The sequence below is a fragment of the Malus sylvestris genome, chromosome 17 (genome assembly GCF_916048215.2).
Source record: "Malus sylvestris chromosome 17, drMalSylv7.2, whole genome shotgun sequence".
Lineage (NCBI taxonomy): Eukaryota > Viridiplantae > Streptophyta > Magnoliopsida > Rosales > Rosaceae > Malus > Malus sylvestris.
Window position 1 is genome coordinate 29,203,894 of NC_062276.1, and position 16,524 is coordinate 29,220,417.

The 16,524-nt window shown below is 38.8% G+C and overlaps 2 protein-coding genes across 2 annotated transcripts in view; one reads left to right on the forward strand and one right to left on the reverse strand.

Annotated features, from left to right (window-relative positions):
* The window catches only part of LOC126610269 (putative UPF0481 protein At3g02645), a 45,749-nt gene that overhangs the window by 13,874 nt on the left and 15,351 nt on the right, over positions 1–16,524 (forward strand). The window lies entirely within an intron of this gene.
* LOC126610272 (clathrin light chain 1-like) overlaps positions 1–16,524 on the reverse strand; it is a 38,727-nt gene that overhangs the window by 3,787 nt on the left and 18,416 nt on the right. The window lies entirely within an intron of this gene.

Below are 16,524 nucleotides of genomic sequence, written 5' to 3' on the forward strand. Positions count from 1 at the left end.
CTATGTTCTCAGGCTCTCGGCAAACCATACAAGGAACTCCAATGTTGGTTTAACCATAAAGGTATGAAAATCTACAGGATTGGGTGATCGCAATAGAAAAAATTAGTATGAAAGTCTCAAAAGCAGCTTCCTTTTTCTATCTCTGACTATCTCTATGCCAAGTACAAAAGCTTTCTTTTTCTATCTCGGACTATCTCTATGCCAAGTACATAGTGAGCTTCCCCCATATCTTTCATTTCAAAATTGGCACTGAGCATTTTCTTGGTTTCTTGCAACAACTGCAAATTCGAACTTGCTATCAATATGTCATCCACTTATAGCACCTGAAAAATGAACTTGCTACCCTTGAACTTGAGATATATACAATCATCTAGCTTGTTCTCTTTGAAGCCATGTGTTGTATCCACTCTATCAAACTTGAGATACCATTGCCTACTTGCTTGTTTAAGCCCATAAATCGATTTATTTAGTTTGCAAACCATGTTATCCTTCCCCCTTTCAACAAATCCAGTTGGCTAGCACATGTAAATGTCTTCTTCTAACTCTCTATTAAGAAACGTTGTTTTGACATCCATCTGATGTAGTTCTAAGTCGAAGTAGGCTGTTAAAGCCATGATTACTCTCATAGAGTCTTTTGAAGAAACTAAAGAGAAAGTACCATAGAAATCGATTCCTTCCCTCTGTGTAAATCCTTTTACCACCGACCTGGCCTTGTATCTTTCTATTCTACCTTCGGAATCTCTCTTGGTCTTATAGACCCATTTACAGCCTATTGGTTTAATGCTAGAATCAGAATTTACCAATGTCCAAACTTTGTTTTTTGACATAGATTCTAGTTCCTCCTCCATGGCTTTCTTCCATAAGGCTGCTTGAGGACTTGACATTGCTTGAGGAAATGTTAATGGATCATCAATATCCCTAAAGTCATATTCAGTTTCTTGAAGATATATATAATTGTTAGAAATCGCATGTTTTCTATTTCTCACTGACTGTCTCAATGATTGCTGCACATGTTGATCATTCTATGTTTGAACTTCTTCATCTTCAGTCTCTATAGGATCATCAATGTGTGGTTGCAAACTATTTTCAGTCATTGAAGTGTCTTCTTCATCGATTATTGTTGAAGGGTTAGTGTAAATTGGAATTTGTATGTAATCACTTGAAGAGGTGGCAATGGCAGTTTGATCTATCTCTTCAAATGCAAATTCCTCAACTGCTAAACCATCTTGATCTTCTAAGAACACTGCATTATGAGTCTCTTGAATTCTTGAATGTGCTTGTGGACAATAGAACTTGAGTCCTTTGGATTTTTCTGAATATCCAATAAAATAGCAAGTTGTTGTTCTTGAATCTAACTTCCTCTCACCAGGATTATAAAATCTGCCTTCAGATTTGCATCCCCATACATGGAAGTGTCCAAAGCTTGGCTTTTTCCCTGTCCATACTTCAAATAGTGTACTTTTGACAGCCTTGGTTGGTACTCGGTTCAAGATGTAATTGGCTGTCTTGAGTGCTTCACCCTAGAGAAAACTAGGCAATTTTGACCTTGATATCATGCTTCTAACCATCCTAATGAAAATTCTATTCCTCCTCTCGGAGACACCATTTTGTTGTGGTGTCCCAGGTGTGGTGTACTGTGCTATAATGCCTTATTGCTGAAGATAGAGTGCAAAATGCCCCTTCTGTTGTCCATCCTCAGTGTACCTGCCAAAATACTCTCCTCCTCTATCGGATCTCACAATCTTAATTTGCCTATTTAGTTGTTTCTCAACTTCAGTTTTAAAGATTATGAAACAATTAAGTACTGTTGATTTCTCACTAATGAGAAAAGTATAACCATATCTAGAGAAGTCGTCAATGAAATTCACAAAATAGCTATTTCCACATATGGTTTTAACAGAAAAAGGACCACAGACATCAGTATGTATAATTTCTAAGAGATTTTGACTTTTTTTAGCTTCAAAGTTTCTTGTGTTAGTCAATTTTCCCTTCATGCAATCCACACATTCCTTTCCATTTTTAAAATCGAGTGCAGGAATCAAATTTGACTTGGTTAATTGCAAAACTCTATCCTTTGAGATGTGTCCCAGCTTTTTATGCCATAAATCATATGAGAACTCAATGTCATGCATTCTTTTGACAGTAGCATTTAAAACAAAACTTGGTTTTTCATCAACAATGTGATCTATTTTCCATAATTCCCCATGTAAAACAGTAGTCCAAAACATTAACTCTTTCTTATTTTTTTGGAAAAAATTAATGCAGGTATCATCACATATAAAACCAAAACCTTGTTTAACTAATTTTGATGCAAAAACCAAATTTCTTCTCATGGCTGGGACATACAAAACATCATTTAGTTGAAGAACAAAAACGGACTTCATTTTTATTTTCACAATTCCAATAGCCTCAACTGCAACCCTTGACCCTTCTCCCACAAAAACATTATAAGAATCCTTACTAGTTTGTTTTTGTTTTTTGAAAACCATGCAATGTGTTAGTTATATGGACTGAAGATCTAGTTTCAAACCACCAAGAGTTAGCAGAAATTTCAATTAAATTTGACTCTACACACACATAGACATTAGTTCTACCTTTGCTCCCCAGCTAGTCTTTAAATCTTTCACAATCCTTCCTATAATGACCCTTGAGTTTGCAATGATGACATTTGATTTTAGAAACATCTTTAGGCTTAACATTAAGATTGTGAAGGATTTAGTATTTTTATCAGTTCTACTAGGCTTAACAAAATTATTAAGAGATTTAGATGTCATACCAAAAGCATTAGTGGTCTCCTTATTCCCAAGATGCACAAGATTCATAGCTTCAATCTCTTTGCCTTTCTTTTGTCTTTGCTGAGATTCCTCTTGCACACACTGAGCAATCAATTCATCCACAGTCCAAGTCTTATCTTGAGTATTATAAGATACCTTCAACTAACTATACTTTGCTGGAAGTACTTACATAATCATAAAAACAAGTTGCTTTTCTCCAATAGTGACATCCATTGACTTGAGTTTCTTAGCTGCATCAGTCATTCTCATGATATGATCTCTGTTTGTACCATACTTAGGGCCTCTGTATTTAGACCTCGTATAAATACTCGGGGGACTCAAATGTAATTATGTAATAAATGGAAGGGCAAATATGTAATAAGTGAGGATCCCTTATTCTATAAAAGGGCCTCCTCACCCTCACAAACCTCAAGCTCTCATCCTCACAAACAGAGAGCTCTCTCAAACTCTCTCTTTATCTGAGGGACTCCCCCTCACCCTTATAACCCATACATACAGTTAGAGAGAAATACAATCAACATCAGTGTGGACGTAGCCCAAACATTGGGGTGAACCACGATATATCTTCTGTCCTTTACTTTCTGCAGATTCACGGTCAGATTTACGTTGTTCCAAGACCCTCCGGTTTTGTGCATCAACATTTGGTGCCGTCTATGGGAAATGACACGAAAAACTATGTCGGTTCTCTTTCATTTTTTCATCTTACCACCGTGAAACATCACCACAATATCCACCGTGAATCTGCAGAAACCTAAGAACCAAACACTCGCAAAGTCACTGCAAAACCCATCTCTCAAAAATGCAGAAATGAAAACTCCTAAACTCAACCACAGTTTCTTATCTCTCCTCTATCTGTCTTGTAGTTTGTCTCTAGTTTTTTCTTCCTGTTTCTCTAAATACCAAAACGTAGCTTCAAGATCCAGGCTTCTCTCCCCAATCGACTAGCTGCTGCTTCTATGACACCACCACAAAAGATCCCTACTTCGAGAAATCAAGCAGCTCCCCACTCTTAATGGCCTCCTCCGCTCGACCCGCTTCAGGCTGGGGCCGAAACTGGACGGAACTGCGTCCTCGTCGTCGTTCACGTGAACATCGAACTTCACGGTGTCATCCGCTACGAACTCGATCCCCTGAATCGCCAGCACCTCCTCTTCTGCTCCCTTTTTCGCCTTGGTCCTAGACTTCTTTGGCCGCGACACGATCACGCTAATAACCGAGTTCAGAGTGATCAGAACTCATTGAGTTCGACGACCCTGTTTGGAGTAGTCTCGACAGCCGCCGATTCGCCAAAATTCCTTGTGATTTCGCTCATCTTTGATCTGCCGTATATTCCTAGCCCTCCGATAAGAATGTCTTGCCTTGCAAATTGTGGGTTGTTCTACGACGCTTTGGATGCAAAGCAAGGATTGGGTTTTGGAGATGGGGGAGATTGAAGAAATGGGTCAGCTAGGAATTGGTGTGGAATGCAGGGGCAGTGAGAAAGAAGCCATAAATGATAGCTCGATGATAACAGCGTCTTCAACACCAGCAGCTCCATCTAATCATCCCCCAAATCGTGGCCCTACTCCAGCTCGATGCTCGTGTCATTTGTTCCTCAACCACATCCTAGATAACTCCCAAACTCCATCTCTACCCTCTAGAGAGAGAAACAACCATCACAAAGAAGAGAGAGACTCAAAGACTCAGAGTCTCAGAGACATAAACACACATAGATCAAAAGCTTTAGAGTTTTTAGATCAAATCCAAGTTTCCAAATGTTACTTTTCCAACCCAGAAAACCATCAGAGAAGTTAGTTAGCAGCTGCTAAAACACTGTAATTTTTGGAAGCAATTGAGTTGATCAGGAGCAAAAATGGGGTGCTGTTATTCGAGGGTAGAACGGGAAGAAATGGTGTCGAGATGCAGATCGAGAAAGTGGTACATGAAGCAGCTGGTGAAAGCACAGCAAGCTTGGTCAGCGGCTCACACAATGTACCTTCGCTTTCTCCGCAGTACCGGCTCTTTTCTGCTCCAGTTTTCAAATGCCGAAACTACCCTCCTAGGTCTGTGACGTGGGAAGAGTACAGTGCGAAGCTCATATATCTCTCTATCTCTGTAAAAATCATCCCATCATATTGACAGAGTAAGCTTCAACTTCACTAACCTCCTACGTCCCATTTTGCCATCCCGATATTTGATGATGGGTATAGATAGTGGGAGCAATGAGTTTTGGGAATTAAATCAAAGTGGTGCCATCACTGATTCTAGCTATCAGAGAATGATGAACTTTCATGATACAACCCACTACTCGATCAGTCTCAGAGATCATTGCAAACTATCAGACAGCTCAACCACTCCCACAAAAGAAAAAGAAAAAGGATGTCTGGAGAAAAGCAGAAAGAAAAGCAAAAGGAAAAGCAGAAAGAAAAAGCAGAAAGAAGAGCAGAAAGGAAAAACAGAAAGCAAAAGTAGAAAGCAAAAGCAGAAAGCAAAAGAAGATAAAAAGAAGCAGACGTAATTGCGGTGGTGATGGCATGCATAAAAGGAAATTATGGGCATGGTCCATTGAGCAGAGGGTCGGATTTATTTTCGAATGATGTGATTTATTTTTCTTATCTTTCGGAGACATCTGTATAACCCCATTAGATGGTAATAAAAAAAACAAAAACAAAAAAACAAAAAACACAAAAAATTATTCGGCAAGCCCAAAATAATGGGCTGGAGTGTTATGTGGAGGGCGTAGGCCCATATGCCTAAAAGAGCCAAGCCCTCTATTATCACCAACTAGGTGATCAAAAGTGCGTCTAGTACTACAAAAAATTATTCAGCAGCCTGCCTCTATTATCACCAACCAGGTGATTAAAAGTATGTCCAGTATTACAAAAAATTATTCGGCAGCCTGCCGCTATTATCACCAACCAGGTAATCAAAAGTACGTCCAGATCTCCAAAATTATTCGGCTATTATCATCAACCAGGTGATCAAAAGTACGTCCAGTACTCCAAAATTATTCGGCAGCCTGCCGCTATTATCACCCACTAGGTGATCAAAAGTACGTCCAGTACTCTAAAATTATACATAAGCATCACTCATGTTAATCATACATCAACATTCATGAGCATCACTCATATTAGTCATACATAAACATTCATGACCATCATTCATGTCAACATTCATGAGCATCACTCATGTCAACATTCATGAGCATCACTCATGTCAACATTCATGAGCATCATTCATGTCAACATCCATGAGCATAACTCATGTCAATCAACATAAACATTCATGAGCATCACACATGTCAATTAGCTTCGAAAACTTCATTTACAGAGCTCCAGCTTCAAAGCTTCACTTTAAAAGCTTCACCTACAAAGCTTCAGTGCATGGTATACAAAGACCGCCTTCGAACAACCGCCACTTCGGCCCATACATGGATTGAAATTGAAGTCTCCAGCCAACAGACTCTATTGACTGAAGACTTAGGGGACTGCACTATGTACCAATATATTGGGCTTCCACAACTGGGCCTCGTGAAAAATACACGGGGGACTTAACCCATTATTCATGTATTGAGGAACGAACCCTTATTCTATAAAAGGGACTCCCTCACCTCTATTAGAGAGTATCGCCGCTAGTTGAGCAACCGTCTCACCACGAGCGTCAACTCTAGCCCATCATTTATGTATTGAGGAGCGAACCCTTATTCTATAAAAGGGACGCCCTCACCATTATTAGAGAGCATCGCCGCCTGCTGAACAACCGCCTCGCCGCGAGCCTCAAATCTAGCCCATCATTCATGTATTGAGAAGCGAGCCCTTATTCTATAAAAGAGACTCCCTCACCATCATTAGAGAGCATCGCCGCCTGCTGAGCAACTGCCTCACCGCGAGCATCACTCCTAACCCATCACTTATGTATTGAAGAGCGAGCCCTTATTCTATAAAAGGGACTCCCTCACCATCATTGAAAACATCACCGCTTGCTAAGCAACCGCCTCGCTGCGAGCATCAACTCTAGCCCATCATTTATGTATTGAGGAGCGAGCCCTTATTCTATAAAAGGGACTCCCTCACCTTAAACACCACAAGCCGAGCCAACCAAGGCAACATAAGCCACAAGCCAAGCAGCCTAGCAACATGTGCTACTTCTAGTTGAGCATCATTTCACATTGAGCACCACCTCATATCGAGTATTCAGTTCTAGACGACATCTAGTTACTTCGGCCCACACATAGACTGAATTTCAAGTCTCCAGCCAAAAGACTCTCTTGACTGAAGACTTGGGGGACTACTGTTTGTATCATACTTAGGGCCTCCGTATTTAGACCTCGTATAAATACTTGGGGGACTCAAATGTAATTATGTAACAAATGGAGGGGCAAATATGTAATAAGTGATGAGTCCTTATTCTATAAAAGGGCCTCCTCACCCTCACAAACCTCAAGCTCTCATCCTCACAAACAGAGAGCTCTCTCAAACTCTCTTTTTATTTAAGGGACTCCCCCTCACCCTTGTAACCCATACATACAGTTAGAGAGAAATACAATCAACATCAGTGTAGACGTAGCCCAAACATTGGGGTGAACCACGATACATCTTGTGTTCTTTACTTTCTGCAGATTTACGGTTGGATTTACGTTGTTCCAAGACCCTCCGGTTTTGTGCATCAACAATCTCTTATGGAAGTGTTTCCCTCTATCTTGTAGGTTGTCAACATTGACATGTATTGACTAATCTCTGCCTTCTCAGATTCTTTGAATTTGCTCTCAATAGCCTTGAGGTAGTCTACTGCAAGATCATGTCTCTTTAATTATGCCTCCCCTCACCATGTCAGTCATTGCACTTTCAAAAACAGATAAAGCAATTTTGCTGGCTCTTATCCATTTCTTATATTCAGCTTTCTTAGACTTGGTGCTCTTATCTGTTAACACTGGTGACTTGAGAGTGTCTAATGCAATGTCAAACTCGTTGAGAGTCAGTAAGAGACCTATCTCTCGTCTCCATTTACTACCTCCAGTGAGAATCAGCACAATTGTAAGATTGAAAGTCTTGAGTGAAACTGCATACATGTTCAAAACGAAATCTCAAATAGAAGAACCAAAAGTTCTTGATTTCAATCTACTTTCACTTAATTCACAACTCATATGAATCAATTTAGTCATATATATGGATTTTTCGTAGTCATGAAAAACCATATACAAATTAAACAACTCATTTGTGAATCACAGTCATTACACAGATCGCAATTTCAATTGAAACACCAAAAACCAAAAGAAACAGTATGCGTGTCAATAAAATGCAAACAAAGACTCCATATATTTCATAAGTATCATAAGACATCATGGTTTGAAAACCCAGAACATATCTCTATATATATGACTATTATTAATACATGAGAGATCAGGAAAACAGAACAATATCTTAAGTTGCAGACATCATAAACAACGCAACGGAAGCAATAGGTACTAGAAATATTTAAATTATAATATTTCGTTGAGATTTGTTTTTATCACATCAGGACATGGATCTTCTAGAGACAAGCAAGATGAAGATGTTTGCAAATATGTTTGAAGGATCGAGGGTTGTTTTCCTCTTTTAATCGCTAACAGTTAAAAACTTTTAAAAACAGTTTAAAAAAAACCCAGTTTTCTTTTGGGCAACCAACGGTCACTTGATTTAAAAAATTTATCCGCTCAAAACGACGTCGTATAGATTAGAGTTGTTCTTATTAACTTAGTCTGCAGTTGGTTCTTGCAGATTCGAAAAACTTATTCAAGACTGAATTTAAATGAAAAACCGTTGGCTCTGATACCACATGTTAAAATAAACAAGTATTCAATATAACAACCAGGAACACAAGGATCGATCAAGTAAATCACAAATCTTGAACCATATAAACTAGAAGCAAATAAGATACAAAACATGTTGATCGAAGCATACCTGCAGACATGTTTGTGGATGTAGAAGCCATATGTATTCTGCACACAACCTTCTTCTCTCTGCAAAACACAATACTCTCCAACTTATAGGCTACTGGAACAATAGGAGCGATACCTTTGTGAGAGCAGGGATTGTGATTTTATACTACAAGTTCCGGACTACCTATAACAATCCTACAAGGAATATGATACTAAATCCTTGTATAATCATGAGTACTAAACTCATGTCCCAAAACAGAGCTCTAATCCAAAACCAAATAGGATTCACTGTCATAAACCTATTGAGAATTCTATTGGAAGTCGGTTTCTGAATATTAAGGTTAGCTTACGGTCCTTAATTCAAGGGGCTTATCCTTAGGTTGTCAACTTCTTCCCTTAATTCAAGGGGCTGTTATTTATTTTCCCTAAGCCAGACAACTTCCTTAATTCAAGGGTGTCAACTTCTTAATCTAAGTTGTCAACTCCCTTAATTTAAGGGGCTGTTATTTATTTTTCCTAAGCCACCTGTTATGGCGTAAAGCAAGAGGTTAATCCTCTTATATATTGCTGTACAATTGTAAAAGAACTTATGAGTGAAATACAATTCAATCCTTGAAAATCAATATGGTATCAGAGCAGGAAAATTAACCTGCGTCTGCTATACTGCTATCCGAGCGTGTTCAACCCTCAAAATGTCTGAAGACAATCTGTTGATATCTGAAGCTGAAAGCTTATAGGTGCCTTCCTCCATGAACGTGCATGAGGTGAACGTCAACCTAAATCAAAGATTAAGCTCAGTCGTGTTGAATAAGTTTAATTACTTGCCTTGGTTGAGAGCTGTGTCTTTGGCGCTAGGTGGAAGGTCCAAGCTGAGGTTCATAAATGGAAGCATCAAAGTACATGATGCTTCCTCACCAAACTATGAATCCTGGCTTAGCAAGGATCAGCTGGTTATGTCATGGCTTTTGAATTCCATAGAACGTAAATTAGCTAAAATATTCTACTACTCAGAATCCTCGTACCAGCTATGGGAAGCGGTCAAGGAAATGTATGGCAGCCAAAACAATGCTGCACGGGTCTTCCAATTAAAGAAGAACATCTCCGATCTGCAGCAAGATGGCAAACCGTTTGTGCAACTCCTAGGAAGCATGAAAAGCATGTGGAATGAGTTGGAAATCTATCGCCCTCATACAACCGACTCAGCACTACTACGAAAGAGAGCAAAAAAAGACAAGATATTTCAACTCTTGTCCAGTCTTGATTCAACGTATGAAGACCTTCGATGTCACATACTAATGAACACTAAGCTTCCTTCCTTCACCAGTGTGTGTGCGACGATTCAACGGGAAGAAGTAAGGAGGAAAGTTATGAACATGGGTACAACGACTAGTATACCTGAGGCTAGGGCATATATAACCAACGAAAAGAGGTACAAAGGAAAGCATCTGAACTTGAAGTGTCAACACTGCAATAATACGGGTCACGTCAAAGACACATGCTGGATTTTACACCCAGAGTTAAAGCCTAAGTTCATGAAGGATAACAAGGGTGTGCAAAGGATGAACTGTACTCCACATCAAGCGAATCATGCGTCTACCTCCACCTCAAATAGGCCAAATCCACTCAAGAACTTCACAGCGAATCCAGCTGAACTCATGAACGAGTTTATGTTGTATCTTCAAAGCAAGAAAGTAGGTGCTGGAAGTGATTGTGCTTATAGCAAAGAAGAAGGGAACTCGACAGCATTGCTCGGCAAGTTTGCAGGGTTCTTGGCAGACACGAAACCTGTACCCCAAGAGGACATGCAAGGTATCATGAAAGCATTTAAAACTGCTCTTAAAATAAATATGTTGCATGATTTTTGGGTTGTAGATTCGGGTGCCACAGATCATATGACCAACCATGTGTCCAAGTCTCAAAAATTTGAAAAATTTGCAAACCCTTCTCAAGTTTCAATTGCAAATGGTGATAATGTAAAGGTCTTAGGAAAGGAAAAAATAAAATTAATGTCAGACAAAATTGAATCAATGGCTTTATATGTTCCTTCTTTCCCATTTCAACTTCTATCTGTGGGAAAGATCACAAATACCTTGAACTGCTTAGCCATTTTATCTCCTCACAATGTTATCTTTCAGGATTGTGCGACCAAGAAGACGATTGGTGAAGGGTTTTATTTAGATGGTCTCTATTACATATCAAAAAGCAATCCGAGAGGGTTTCAAGCCAAGCTCAACCCCATTCAAGATAATCAATTGTGGCATCAACGTTTAGCTCATCCTTCTTCACCCATTTTGTCAACTCTATTTCCAAACTTAGAAAAGGATGCTATTTCATGTGAAACATGCCACTTGTCTAAATCCACTCGACTACCTTTTAACTCTTCCTTGTCTAGAACTAGTAAATGTTTTGAACTAGTTCATTCAGATGTATAGGGACCAACTAGTGAATCATTTGATGGCTATAAGTATTTTGTGATTTTTATGGATGACTTCTCTCGAGTCACATGGTTATATTTCTTAAAGTCTAAGAATCAAGTTATGGAAGTTTTTAAGGACTTTCATAACCTTGTTAAAAACCATTTCTCCTCTCAAATTCAAACCTTAAGGTCTGACAATGGCACTGAATATATGTCCCATATCATGAAACAATATTTGAGCACTAATGGCATCATGCATCAAACAAGTTGTGTTGGAACACCTCAACAAAATGGTGTATCCGAACGCAAAAACCGTGACCTACTTGAAAAAACAAGAGCACTAATGCTACAAATGAATGTACCAAAGAAATTTTGGTCTCAAGGTGTTATGGCAGCTGCATATATCATCAATAGATTACCCAGCTGAGTCTTGGAATTCAAGTCTCCACTCGAGGTCATGAAAGGAAGGAAAATTGACCTCTCACATCTTAGAGTGTTTGGCTACATCTGTTTTGTGCATGTTCAATCTCTTCACCGAGATAAATTAGATCCTAGAGCTGCCAGATGTATTTTTCTTGGTTATTCCTCTACACAAAAGGGATATAAGTGTTATAATCCCTAACTAAAGAGATTGATTGTGTCCAAAGATGTGCGATTTCATGAAACTAACCCTTTTTTCAACAAGTCAAGTGAAATCACAGCCCAAGGGGATGGCATCTTGGATGTGTTCCCACTACCAAGAATTGAACTGGAGGGACCACAACAACGCGAGCTCAGTTATGTCAACGTTGATGTTTCTCCCAATTAAGGTAGCAATGAAGGGTCTCACTCTGAGGATACACTGCATGACAATTGTGACAATCAAGATGATGCGAACGAGTGTGAAACAACTCTTCCAACTCCTCGACACAATCCAATGCGTGTTAGAAAAACTCCCACAAGACTTCAGGATTTTGTCATGTACAAACCCACACATCCCATCTCCAATTGTGTGTCATACAAGAGAGTGACACTGGATCATGCTGCATTCCTAAGCACTATCCAGTTACCAGGAGCCTCAGAATTTCCACGAGGCCAACAGCCAAGAGGTGTGGAAAGAGGCAATGCAAGAAGAACTTAAAGCTCTAGATCAACACAATACCTATAGCATCACCAAACTTCCAACAGGCAAGAAAGCAGTGGGTTGCAAATGGATTTATAAACTTAAATTCAAGTCAGATGGTTCAATTGAGAGACATAAAGCAAGACTGGTGGCTCGGGGATTCACTCAAACATTCGAGGTGGATTACAAAGAAACGTTTGCACCTGTGGCCAAAATGAACACAGTAAGAATGTTATTGTCTGTAGCTGTAAACAAAGGATGGTCCATGTACCAAATCGATGTGAAGAACGCATTCTTGCACGGTGATCTCAAAGAAAAAGTCTATATGAAATTGCCACCAGGGCATCCACAAAGCAATGAACCGAATGTGGTGTGCAGATTGCACAAAGCCATTTATGGCCTAAAGCAGTCCCCATGAGCTTGGTATGCCTAACTGAGCTCAGTTCTCACTAGTGTTGGTTTCAAAAGCAGCAACGCCGATTCCTTATTATTTGTTCGCACAAGAGCTGTGGGCACATTAGTTGTGCTGATTTATGTTGATGATCTGATAATTACGGGTGATAATACTGACGAGATCTCCACTCTCAAACAGTCTCTCAGACAAAGATTTGCAATTAAAGACCTTGGGATATTGAAGTACTTTCTTGGTATAGAAGTGGCAACCTCACACAAGGGACTGTTTCTTAACCAAAGAAAGTATGTCTTGGATTTGCTCAAGGATGCTAACATGAGCGATGCTAAACTAGCCACCACTCCTCTTGACAGTAAGCAAAAACCTAGCTTGAAGGGCACGCCACTCACTGATATCACCCATTATCAGCGATTGGTTGGAAAATTGATCTACCTCACAATCACTAGACCTAACATCACCTATTCTGTAAGTCTTGTGAGCCAATTCATGCACTCCCCGACTCTTGAACATTTGACTCTGGTTAAACGGATCTTACGCTACTTAAAAGGTTCAGTGGGTCGTGGTATCGTCATGCGGAAGAATGACAACACTCAAGTCGTAAGGTATTGTGATGCTGATTGGGTAGGCAACGCAATCGATCGTAAGTCCACCTCCGGCTATTGTACATTTGTTGGTGGAAACTTGGTCACCTGGAAAAGTAAAAAGCAAACTGTTATCGCTAGATCCAGTGCCGAAGCTGAGTACCGTGCAATGGCTTCCACTGCATGTGAGTTGATCTGGCTCAAGAGTCTTCTGTGTGATTTAGGGTTTCCTGCAACTATTCCTATGTCCTTATTCTGTGACAATCAGGCAGCCATGCATATAGCATCTAATCCCGTGTTTCACGAGAGAACGAAACACATTGAGGTTGACTGTCTTTTCGTTCGGGCATAGGTGCAGGCGCAGGTAATTCAGACACGGTATACACGAAGCTTCGACCAACTGGCCGACATTTTCACCAAGCCCTTGGCTTCTCATCAGTTTCAATGGCTTCTGTCCAAGCTTGGATCCATAAACCTTCTGGATCCAGCTTGAGAGGGAGTATTGGAAGTCGGTTTCTGAATATTAAGGGAAGCTTACGGTCCTTAATTCAAGGGGCTTGTCCTTAGGTTGTCAACTTCTTCCCTTAATTCAAGGGGCTGTTATTTATTTTCCCTAAGCCAGACAACTTCCTTAATTCAAGGGTGTCAACTTCTTAATCTAAGTTGTCAACTCCCTTAATTTAAGGGGCTGTTATTTATTTTTCCTAAGCCACCTGTTGTTGCGTAAAGCAAGAGGTTAATCCTCTTATATATTGCTGTACAATTGTAAAAGAACTTATGAGTGAAATACAATTCAATCCTTGAAAATCAATAAATTCTTTATGTTAATCCACAATAACTTAACCGTGTGAAAACATACTCACATTCCAACATGCAAGAGATTTGCTTGTTGGAACAGTATCGAGGAATAAGGACAGTCTTTATGAACATTGGACTCCTATTCCCTCAGTGACACATCTTGAGGAGATTGGAGTCAAATTTCAACTTGCATCCTGGGGACAGAGCTGTTGTGCATATAACCTTCAACAGGGAAAATGGAGTGATGAAAATTCCATATATGACGATTGGAGCTAACAAAGAGTGTGTCTTTAGAAACCTCATAGCCTGCGAACGGTGTTCAATGAAGCCCCATTACATTTTGTCTTATGCCATGCTGTTCGATCAGCTTATCAAGTCTACCAAAGATTTAGACTCTTTCATTCAGAAACGAATTGTACGAACCGAGTTGAGCAAGGAGGACACTGTTTGTTTGTTAGCCTTTCGAATGACACTGCATCCATCTCGTTCGTTTACTCTCGACTCGCCTGGCACATGTACGAATACTATGAAGATCGTTGGCTGAGGCGTTGGCTTCCACAGATCAAAAGGGATTATCTATACAATTCATCGTCAATCTGGTCAATTTCAAATGCGGTCATCATTATTCTCATTCTTACCGTCACGCAGATCCTACATAGTGTTCTCGCCTACTAAAAGCAGTAACCTTCCAATCGGTCAATGCTCGCCGGAGGACATAAAACTCAACAAGACTTTCGTGACTGCAGGCAAGGCTATGAAATAAAGTAGTGCTGTAATTGATTATATTGACAATCATACAATTTGGAACTATCTTGCCATTTATTCTTTTCAACTTCTGAATAATTTGTAAAACTATTAGGTATAGCGTTAAGCTTGCTTTGATTAATAAGTGAGATCGGCGTGTTTAGATCGCGAGAGAGAGCCCGTGGCAGTGGATGATCATATGAGTCTCTCTCTCTCTCTCTCTCTCTCTCTCTCTCTCTCTCTCTCTCTCAATTGGCAGCATAATTGTTGGTGCAATAGGGAGTACAAGTTCTAATCCTTATTTTGTGTACGATCTCTTTATAGTTTATATCATTGATTGGCATATGTTTATAAATTCAACCCTCCTTAAAGATTTATTCATAAATTTAAAGCGTGTCAATTAACAATAGAGACTACACATAAAATGAGTGCAAAAGATTTAAACTCACAATCGCTAGTTTTTATATTTACAAATCCAAAATTACATGCATTTATAATGCTCATGAGGTTCTTTTTTTTCTTTCTAACTTTCTGTGATTATTTTTTCTTAAATTATACGCTTATCACATTTGTATCATATTTTTAACAAAAATAAGATTTACGTGTATTAGTGAGCTTTATCTTTATTAAAAAATAATAAAGTGCGGTATAATGTAGCACATACTTTTTTTTTTTCCTACGTGCCGTAATATCTGAAAGTCCACTACCCAGAGTATTGAAAATCTGACACCAAAAGCCCACTGAACTTGGTGGACATAATATAGTCTTAAATAAATCTCATAAAAACTATTTGGATTATGGAACAAATTAAGTTATCGACTCGATATAAACGAAACGTCGCCTCTAGAAACTAGAGAAAGGTCTACACTTTTTTGTCTTTCATTTTATAAATAAGATATTTTAAGTTTGATCTTTATTGATGAAGAGGCTTTTTTTATTTTATTTATTTATTTTTTTTTTAAATTTATTTTAACTATATTATCTACACTAAGAGAAATGGAGTAGAATAATGAGCTAACAATAATGTCGTTTACATTCACTTTTAACGAGAATCAAACTTAAAATCTCTTAATACAATTTATTCCCTAAACCCCTTCACATACTGCAGGAGGAATTCACAAATTAAACTAAGAAATTTGCAACGCCGCCTCGATCACAAACCAAACATCACCTTTAGAAACTAGAACAAGGTCTACACTTTATTATATTCACATGGAAGTAAGATATTTTATATTTGAATCTTGTAGACGATGAAATTGATACTATTTCTTCCCTCAACTCCTTCATATAAATATATCGTAAAAAAATCTATTAATTTTAACCTAAATTTCATAAGATAAAATCTGTGGTTTTGAATAAAATTTCCCACAACGCAATGAAACGGTGAAAACCGAAGCTTACTTCACAAGCAATTAAATGAAAACCAGGACCACCAGACAAAATACCAATAGAAGAAAAAGAAAAAGAAATGAAAGGGGCAAAAAAGTGAGAGTAAAGCAAGAGAGACGTGAGTACGTGGTTAGAGTTTTTTGTTTTCTTTTTTCTTTTTTCTTTTGTGGGGGCAAATAGAAAGAATTTTATGAAATGAAATAGTGTAAAAGGACTTGCAAGTCAATTGACTTATGGTTGACAGTGGCAGCACACTAGAAAGTGTTTTTTTTTTTTTTTTTGAAAAATTGGAAAATTCATTTACTGGGCAAAGATGCCAAAGGAAACCGAAAACTTACAACGAAGCAAACAACCAAAGCAACACTAGAAAAAGGTCAATTGACTTATAGTT